The following is an 8,915-nucleotide window of genomic DNA, read 5'->3' as shown; positions in this document are numbered from 1 at the left end:
AAAAAAAAAAAAAAAAAGGGGGCCAGAGCAGAGTTGCCAAAGGAAAAAAAACAAACAAACCACCGGAGCGGACAAAGCTGCAATATCAGGACAAATGGCGTCCCAACCATGCATCAGTCGGGACGCGGGACAAAGAACTAAAAATCGGGACAGTCCCGATTTTATCGGGAAGTCTGGTCACCCTAGGACCATGTGTCCCAGGTTAAACACATGCTGGACCGACACCAGGAGGCTGGGCTGACCATAAAAGCAGAGAAGTGCAAGGTGGGGATGGCCGAAGTATCTTACCTGGGCCACTGGGTGGGGAGCGGCTGCCTAAAGCCGGAACCAGCCAAGGTGGAGGTGATCAGAGACTGGCCCGCTCCCCACACCAAAAAGTTGGTCCAAGCCTTTATTGGGATGGGGGGGTATTATTGAAGATTTGTGCCCCACTTTAGCTCCATAGCTGCCCCCATCACTGAGCTGTGCAGGAAGGGGAAGCCAGACACAATGGTCTGGACTGAGCAGTGCCAGAGGGCTCTCTGCGCGCTGAAGGAGGCTCTGGTGGCCCAGTGCTGGTAACTCCAGACTTTGACAAGCCCTTTATGGTGTTCACCGATGCCTCAGACACGGGGCTGGGGGCAGTGTTAATGCAGGGGGAGAGACATCCCATCGTGTACTTGAGCAAGAAGTTGCTACCCTCCGCTCCCTCCCTGCTCCTACCCCACAGAGGCCTGGGGCCCCTCACTCCCCACCCCACTCAGTTCAGAGAAGGAATGCCTGGCCATGGTGTGGGCCCTTAAGAAGCTAGAGCCCTAACTTTTTGGGTGACACTTCACTGTGTACACTGACCACTCCTCCTGACCTGGTTACACCAGATGAAAGGAGCCAATGCCAAGCTCCTGAGGTGGAGCCTGTTCCTGCAGAATTATGATATGGAGTTGGAGGTAGTCCATGTGAAGGGGAGTGCCAACATGATAGCCAGGGCTGTCCTTACCCATACACAAAGTACGCAGCTGCATAGGGCACCAGGAAATTTGGGGCACCAAATTTCCTGGTGCCCTCCGCAGCTGCGTGCTGCTCCAGCCCCTGCTCCGGCTCTTCCCCAGGGTCCCCGCCCATGCCCCGCCCTGCCTCTTCCCACCCCAGCCCTGCCCCCACTCCCCTGAGCTCTGCAGCAGGGCCAGGCCTGCACTGGCTTGGGGAGAAAGGGGGAACCACCCCCCAGCACTCACCAATGGCATGGCTGGGGACTGGGTGGCTGCACTCCCACTCCTGCTGCCGGTGAGTGCTGGGGGGTGGTTCCCCCTTGCCCCCCAAGCCAGCCCCACCCCCCGCTCCCTCCCTGCTCCTACCCCACACAGGCCTGGGGCCCCTCACTCCCCACCCCACTCAGTTCAGTCCTGAAGGGGGGAGAGATGTGACGGAGTAGGGAGTGGGGAGTATTGACCTGGGAATGTTGCGTGGGAGTTTTACTGGGAATGTTGCATTGGTGCTGGATGGTGGTGGGATATCAGGGTGTGACCTCACGTGATGGATGATACATAACCTGAGCCCAGGAGGGGGCTGGGGCCAGGTGACACCTTCTGCCCAGGAAACTGGACAAAGGCTGGAGGAGGAGCCGGGGGGTATGGCTGCGGGGAGACTGCTGGAAGGGGTTTCAGTTTGGAGCTGGCAGGGGAAACGGAGGGAGGCCCAGCACCGGGGTCTGGGCTTCCTACCCCCAAGATGGACCTGACTGAGGGGTCCTGTTTTCTGTACCTACAAGATCTGTTTTGGACTGTGTTCCTGTTGCCTAATAAACCTTCTGTTTTACTGGCTGGCTGAGAGTCATGGTGAAGCGCAGGAAGTGGGGGGTGCAGGGCCCTGACTCCCCCACACTCCGTGACAGGGGGCAGCTGCTCCGGTTGTCAGCCACTCTGCCTGAGTCTGCGCAGAGCCTGGGCTGACCACCCAGAAAGGGGACAAATGCCCCAGGTGTCAGCCACGCTGCCTGAGTCTGCGCAGAGCCTGGGCCAACCGCCCAGAGAGGAGGCAGCTGCCCCGGGTGTCAGCCACACTTGCTGAGTCAGCGCAGAGTCTGGGCCGACCACCCAGAGGGTATGTCCACACTATGGAATAAGGTCGAATTTATAGAAGTCGGTTTTTTAGAAATCGGTTTTATATATTCGAGTGTGTGTGTCCCCACAGAAAATGCTCTAAGTGCATTAAGTGCATTAACTCGGTCGAGTGCTTCCACAGTACCGAGGCTAGAGTCGACTTCCGGAGCGTTGCACTTTGGATAGCTATCCCACAGTTCCCGCAGTCTCCGCTGCCCATTGGAATTCTGGGTTGAGATCCCAATGCCTGATGGGGCTAAAACATTGTCGCGGGTGGTTCTGGGTACATATCGTCAGGCCCCCCTTCCCTCCCTCCCTCCATGAAAGCAAGGGCAGACAATCGTTTTGCGCCTTTTTTCCTGAGTTACCTGTGCAGACGCCATACCACGGCAAGCATGGAGCCCGCTCAGGTAACCGTCACCGTATGTCTCCTGGGTGCTGGCAGACGTGGTACGGCATTGCTACACAGTAGCAGCAACCCATTGCCTTCTGGCAGCAGATGGTGCAGTACGACTGGTAGCCGTCGTTGTCGTGTCCGAGGTGCTCCTGGCCACGTCGGCTGGGAGCGCCTGGGCAGACATGGGCGCAGGGACTAAATTTGGAGTGACTTGACCAGGTCATTCTCTTTAGTCCTGCAGTCAGTCCTATTGAACCGTCTTATGGTGAGCAGGCAGGCGATACGGATTGCTAGCAGTCGTACTGTACCATCTTCTGCCAGGCAGGCAAGAGATGAGGATGGCTAGCAGTCATACTATACCATCTTCTGCCGAGCAGCCATGAGATGTGGATGGCATGCCGTCCTTCTGCACCGTCTGCTGCCAGCCAAAGATGTAAAAGATAGATGGCATGGATCAAAACAAGAAATAGACCAGATTTGTTTTGTACTCATTTGCCTCCTCCCCCGTCTATGGGACTCATTCCTCTAGGTCACACTGCAGTCACTCACAGAGAAGGTGCAGCGAGGTAAATCTAGCCATGTATCTATCAATCAGAGGCCAGGCTAACCTCCTTGTTCCAATAAGAACAATAATTTAGGTGCACCATTTCTTATTGGAACCCTCCGTGAAGTCTTGCCTGAAATACTCCTTGATGTAAAGCCACCCCATTTGTTGATTTTAGCTCCCTGAAGCCAACCCTGTAAGCCATGTCGTCAGTCGCCCCTCCCTCCGTCAGAGCAACGGCAGACAATCGTTCCGCGCCTTTTTTCTGTGCGGACGCCATACCAAGGCAAGCATGGAGGCCACTCAGCTCACTTTGGCAATCAGGAGCACATTAAACACACACGCATTATCCAGCAGTATATGCAGCACCAGAACCTGGCACAGCGATACCGGGCGAGGAGGCGACGTCAGCGCGGTCATGTGAGTGATCAGGACATGGACACAGATTTCTCTGAAAGCATGGGCCCTGCCAATGCATGCATCACGGTGCTAGTGGGGCAGGTTCATGCTGTGGAACACCGATTCTGGGCTCGGGAAACAAGCACAGACACCAGGGCGGTTAGAAGAGCACAGGAGGGCGCGGTACGCATCAGAGAAGCTTTGAAAACCAGTTTCATGACTGGCCAGGCTACGGTGTGAAAGTTCTGTTTGTTTCTCCATGATGAAACCCCCGCCCCTTGGTTCACTCTACTTCCCTGTAAGCTAACCACCCTCCCCTCCTCCCTTCGATCACCGCTTGCAGAGGCAATAAAGTCATTGTTGCTTCACATTCATGCATTCTTTATTCATTCATCACACAAATAGGGGGATGACTACCAAGGTAGCCCAGGAGGGGTGGTGGAGGAGGGAAGGAAAATGCCACACAGCACTTTAAAAGTTTACAACTTTAAAATTTATTGAATGCCAGCCTCCTTTTTTTTGGGCAATCATCTGTGGCGGAGTGGCTGGTTGGCCGGTGGCCCCCTCACCGCGTTCTTGGGCGTCTGGGAGTGGAGGCTATGGAACTTGGGGAGGAGGGCGGTTGGTTACACAGGGGCTGTAGTGGCAGTCTGTGCTCCAGCTGCCTTTGCTGCAGCTCAACCATACACTGGAGCATACTGGTTTGGTCCTCCAGCAGCCTCAGCATTGAATCCTGCCTCCTCTCATCATGCTGCCGCCACATTTGAGCTTCAGCCCTGTCTTCAGCCCGCCACTTACTCTCTTCAGCCCGCCACTTACTCTCTTCAGCCCACCACCTCTCCTCCCGGTCATTTTGTGCTTTCCTGCACTCTGACATTATTTGCCTCCATGCATTCGTCTGTGCTCTGTCAGTGTGGGAGGACAGCATGAGCTCAGAGAACATTTCATCTCGAGTGCGTTTTTTTTTTTTTCCTTTCTAAGCTTCACTAGCCTCTGGGAAGGAGAAGATCCTGTGATCATTGAAACACATGCAGCTGGTGGAGAAAAAAAAAGGACAGCGGTATTTAAAAAGACACATTTTATAAAACAGTGGCTACACTCTTTCAGGGTAAACCTTGCTGTTAACATTACATAAATAGCACATGTGCTTTTGTTACAAGGTCGCATTTTGCCTCCCCCCACCGCGTGGCTACCCCCTCAACCCTCCCCTCTCCCCGTGGCTAACAGCGGGGAACATTTCTGTTCAGCCACAGGCAAACAGCCCAGCAGGAATGGGCTCCTCTGAGTGTCCCCTGAAGAAAAGCACTCTATTTCAACCAGGTGACCATGAATTATATCTCACTCTCCTGAGGATAACACAGAGAGATAAAGAACGGATGTTGTTCGAACGCCAGCAAACATACACTGCAATGCTTTGTTGTACAATGATTCCCGAGTACGTGTTACTGGCCTGGAGTGGTAAAGTGTCCTACCATGAAGGACGCAATAAGGCTGCCCTCCCCAGAAACCTTTTGCAAAGGCTTTGGGAGTACATCCAGGAGAGCCGCGAATGCCAGGGCAAAGTAATCATTACACATGCTTGCTTTTAAACCATGTATAGTATTTTAAAAGGTACACTCACCGGAGGTCCCTTCTCCGCCTGCTGGGTCCAGGAGGCAGCCTTGGGTGGGTTCGGGGGATACTGGCTCCAGGTCCAGGGTGAGAAACAGTTCCTGGCTCTCGGGAAAACCGGTTTCTCCGCTTGCTTGCTGTGAGCTATCTACAACCTCATCATCATCATCATCTTCTTCGTCCCCAAAACCTGCTTCCGTATTGCCTCCATCTCCATTGAAGGAGTCAAACAACACGGCTGGGGTAGTGGTGGCTGAACCCCCTAAAATGGCATGCAGCTCATCATAGAAGCGGCATGTTTGGGGCTCTGACCCGGAGCGGCCGTTCGCCTCTCTGGTTTTCTGGTAGGCTTGCCTCAGCTCCTTCAGTTTCACGCGGCACTGCTTCGGGTCCCTGTTATGGACTCTGTCCTTCATGCCCTGGGAGATTTTGACAAAGGTTTTGGCATTTCGAAAACTGGAACGGAGTTCTGATAGCACGGATTCCTCTCCCCATACAGCGATCAGATCCTACCTCCTGTTCGGTCCATGCTGGAGCTCTTTTGCGATTCTGGGACTCCATCATGGTCACCTCTGCTGATGAGCTCTGCATGGTCACCTGCAGCTTGCCACGCTGGCCAAACAGGAAATGAGATTCAAAAGTTCGCAGTTCTTTTCCTGTCTACCTGGCCAGTGCATCTGAGTTGAGAGTGCTGTCCAGAGCAGTCACAATGGAGCACTCTGGGATAGCTCCCGGAAGCCAATACCGTCGAATTGTGTCCAGAGTACCCCAAATTCTAGCCGGCAAGGCCGATTTAAGCGCTAATCCACTTGTCAGGGGTGGAGTAAGGAAATCGATTTTAAGAGCCCTTTAAGTCGAAATAAAGGGCTTCATCGTGTGGACGGGTGCAGGTTTACATCGATTTAATGCTGCTAAATTCGACCTAAAGTCCTAGTGTAGACCAGGGCAGAGAGGGGGCAGATGCTCCAGGAGTCAGCCACATGCCAGAGTCTCTCCAGGGCCCGGGGTTACTGTCCGGACAAGGGGAAGCTTCCCCCCGGTGTCAGCCATGCTGCCAAACACTACGCAGAGCCTGGGCTGATCACCCTGAGAGGGGGCAGCTCCCCCGCGTGCCACCCACGCTGCCTCAGTGTGCACAGAGCCTGGGAAAATCACCCAGATAGGAGGTAGCTTCCCCCATGTGACCCACGCTGTCTGAGTTTGTGCAGAGCCTGGGCCAATCGCCCGGAGAGGGTGTAGCTGCCTCGGGTGTGAGCCACGCTGCCTGAGACTGCGCAGAGCCTGGGGTGATCACCAGAGAGGGTCCAGCTGCCCCAAATGCACCCCATGATACCTGAGTCTGCGCAGAGCCTGGGCCGATTGACCTGAAATGGGGCAGCTGCCCCAAGTGTGATCCACGCTGCCTGAGTCAGTACAGTTACTGGGCAATGGCCCAGAGAGGGGGCAGCTTCCCGAGATGAGCCACGCTGCCTCAGTCTGCGCAGAGCCTCGGCTGATCGGCCGGAGAGGGGGAAGCTTACCTGGGTGTCAGCCACGCTGCCAAATTCTGCACAGAGCCTGGGCCCATGGCTGGGAGAGGGGGCAGCTGCCCTGGGTGTCCTCCATGCTGCCTCAGTCTGCGCAGAGATTGGTCCAATCGCCTGGAGAGAGGACAGCTGCCCTGGGTGTCAGCCACACTGCCTGAGTCTGCTCAGAGCCTGGGCCGATATCCTGGAGAGAGGGAAGCTGCCCCAGTTGTAAGCTTCGCTGTCTGAGTCTCCACAGAACCTGAGCCGCCCGCCCGAAGAGAGGGCAGCTGCCCCGGATGTGAGCCACGCTGCCTGAGTCTGCGCAGAGCCTGGGCCGATCGTCCGGAGAAGGGGCAGCTGCCCCAAATGTGCCCCACGATGCCTGAGTCTGCGCAGTGACTGGGCCGATGGCCCAGAGAGGGGGCAGTTTCCCTGAGTGTGTGCCTGTGACAAATTTGAGGATTTTTGTAGTGTTTTACATGAATAGTGTGCGCGCCTCAGTTTCCCTGTGTGCTGCATGTTTAACAAGGTGGTAGGAGAGGGTTTGTTGTTGCAGAGGACCAGTTGTGACCTCGCATAGCAGCCGGGACCCCCAGATAATGACCTGGAGATGGGGAAACCTAATAACTGGTGGCCTGGTGACTAAGAGGCCCAGCCTAGCTTGTCCGTCAGCTTGTTCTGGTCAGTGGGAGGACAAAGGGCTGAGGAGAGAGGACCCCCGTGACCTGACCAACCAGTTCCAGCCAGAGGGGAACAAAGGACTGAAGAGAGAGGGCCCCAGCGACCTGTTTACCTGGGACAGAAGACAAAGTACAGGGGAGGAGCTGTTGGAGCTGGTGATATCGGATGCCCAGCTGGAAAGCGCAGGCAGGGGCGACTCGACCAATTTTGCTGCCCCAAGCAGTCGCCAACGAATTGCCGCCACACCTGGAAGAGCGGTGGAGCTGCTGCTGAATTGCCGCAGCGGGACACGGACTGCCGCCCCATTCTTGGGAAGCTGGTGGAAGGAGCCGGCCCTGAGCGCAGGGTCTCCAGACTAGAGAGAGAGCAGGCAGAGTCCACCTGGATGCAGGAGAGACATGGATGTGCTGTGCTGAGGGAGGCCAGGCCGGAAGGCCCTGAGAGTTTCCTATGCTGTGTTCATACACTCAAAAACCCTCCTGTTTTACTCTGGCTGAGAGTCACTCTAGTCTAGGAAACAGGGTTGCATTATTCCCTCTGGGAGTGGAGGCCCCGGAGGTCCAGAGTGAGTGGACTCCCTGCAGGGACCCACAGCAAGAGACAGGTGTGCTAAGGTTCAGAGAGATGCAGTTCCAAGAGGCAGAGGGGCTTAACCCCCGAGAGAGAGTGGACCCCCGAGAAGGGCTGTCACACTGAAAGGGGTTCCCCCCAGGGACCACATGGGGCTAGGAGTGGGCACGACCTGTGAGTCAGTGACAGGGGGCAGCTGCCCCAGGTGTGACCCACCCTGCCTGAGTCTCCGCAGAGCCTGGGCCAATCACGCGGAGAGTTGCCAGCCCCAGGTGTCAGTCACGCCGCCTGAGTCTGCACAGAGCCTGGGCCGATCGCCCGGAGAGGGGACAGCTGCTCGGGGCGTCAGCCACGCGCCCTGAGTCTGCGCGGAGCCTGGGCCAACTGCCCGGACAGGGGGCAGCTGCTCGGGGCGTCAGCCATGCGGCCTGAGTCTGCGCAGAGCCTGGGCTGATCATCCGGAGAGGGGGCAGCTGCCCGGGGCGTCAGCCACGCTCCCTGAGTCTGCGCGGAGCCTGGGCCGACTGCCCGGACAGGGGGCAGCTGCTCGGGGCGTCAGCCATGCGGCCTGAATCTGCGCAGAGCCTGGGCTGACTGCCCGGACAGGGGGCAGCTGCTCGGGGTGTCAGCCATGCGGCCTGAGTCTGCGCAGAGCCTGTGCCGATCATCTGGAGAGGGGGCAGCTGCCCGGGGCATCAGCCACGCTGCCTGAGTCTGTGCAGAGCCTGGGCCGATCACCCGGAGAGGGGGCAGCTGCTCGGGGCGTCAGCCACGCAGCCTGAGTCTGCATGGAGCCTGGGCCGACTGCCCGGACAGGGGGCAGCTGCTCGGGCGTCAGCCATGCAGCCTGAGTCTGCGCAGAGCCTGGGCCGATCATCTGGAGAGGGGGCAGCTGCCGGGGGCGTCAGCCATGCTGCCTGAGTCTGCGCAGAGCCTGGGCCGATCACCCGGAGAGGGGGCAGCTGCTCGGGCATCAGCCATGTGGCCTGAGTCTGCGCAGAGCCTGGGCCGATCATCTGGAGAGGGGGCAGCTGCCCGGGGCATCAGCCACGCTGCCTGAGTCTGCGCAGAGCCTGGGCCTGTCACTGGGCGGCTTCCGGGTCTCACGTTGCATTGCGGTGCCAACT

At 57.2% G+C, this 8,915-nt stretch overlaps 1 long non-coding RNA gene across 1 annotated transcript; it reads right to left on the bottom strand.

Annotated features, from left to right (window-relative positions):
* Positions 1 to 3,888: 3,888 nt before the first annotated feature.
* Positions 3,889 to 8,213, bottom strand: LOC144279393 (uncharacterized). Its single transcript, XR_013348670.1, has 3 exons — positions 7,331 to 8,213; positions 5,040 to 6,981; positions 3,889 to 4,452 (listed from the first exon to the last, which is right to left on the bottom strand). It is a non-coding gene; the product is annotated as an uncharacterized LOC144279393 (long non-coding RNA).
* Positions 8,214 to 8,915: the final 702 nt, after the last annotated feature.

The sequence above is a fragment of the Eretmochelys imbricata genome, chromosome 24 (assembly GCF_965152235.1).
Source record: "Eretmochelys imbricata isolate rEreImb1 chromosome 24, rEreImb1.hap1, whole genome shotgun sequence".
Taxonomy (NCBI): domain Eukaryota; kingdom Metazoa; phylum Chordata; order Testudines; family Cheloniidae; genus Eretmochelys; species Eretmochelys imbricata.
This window is presented reverse-complemented; position numbering and strand designations above follow the sequence as displayed.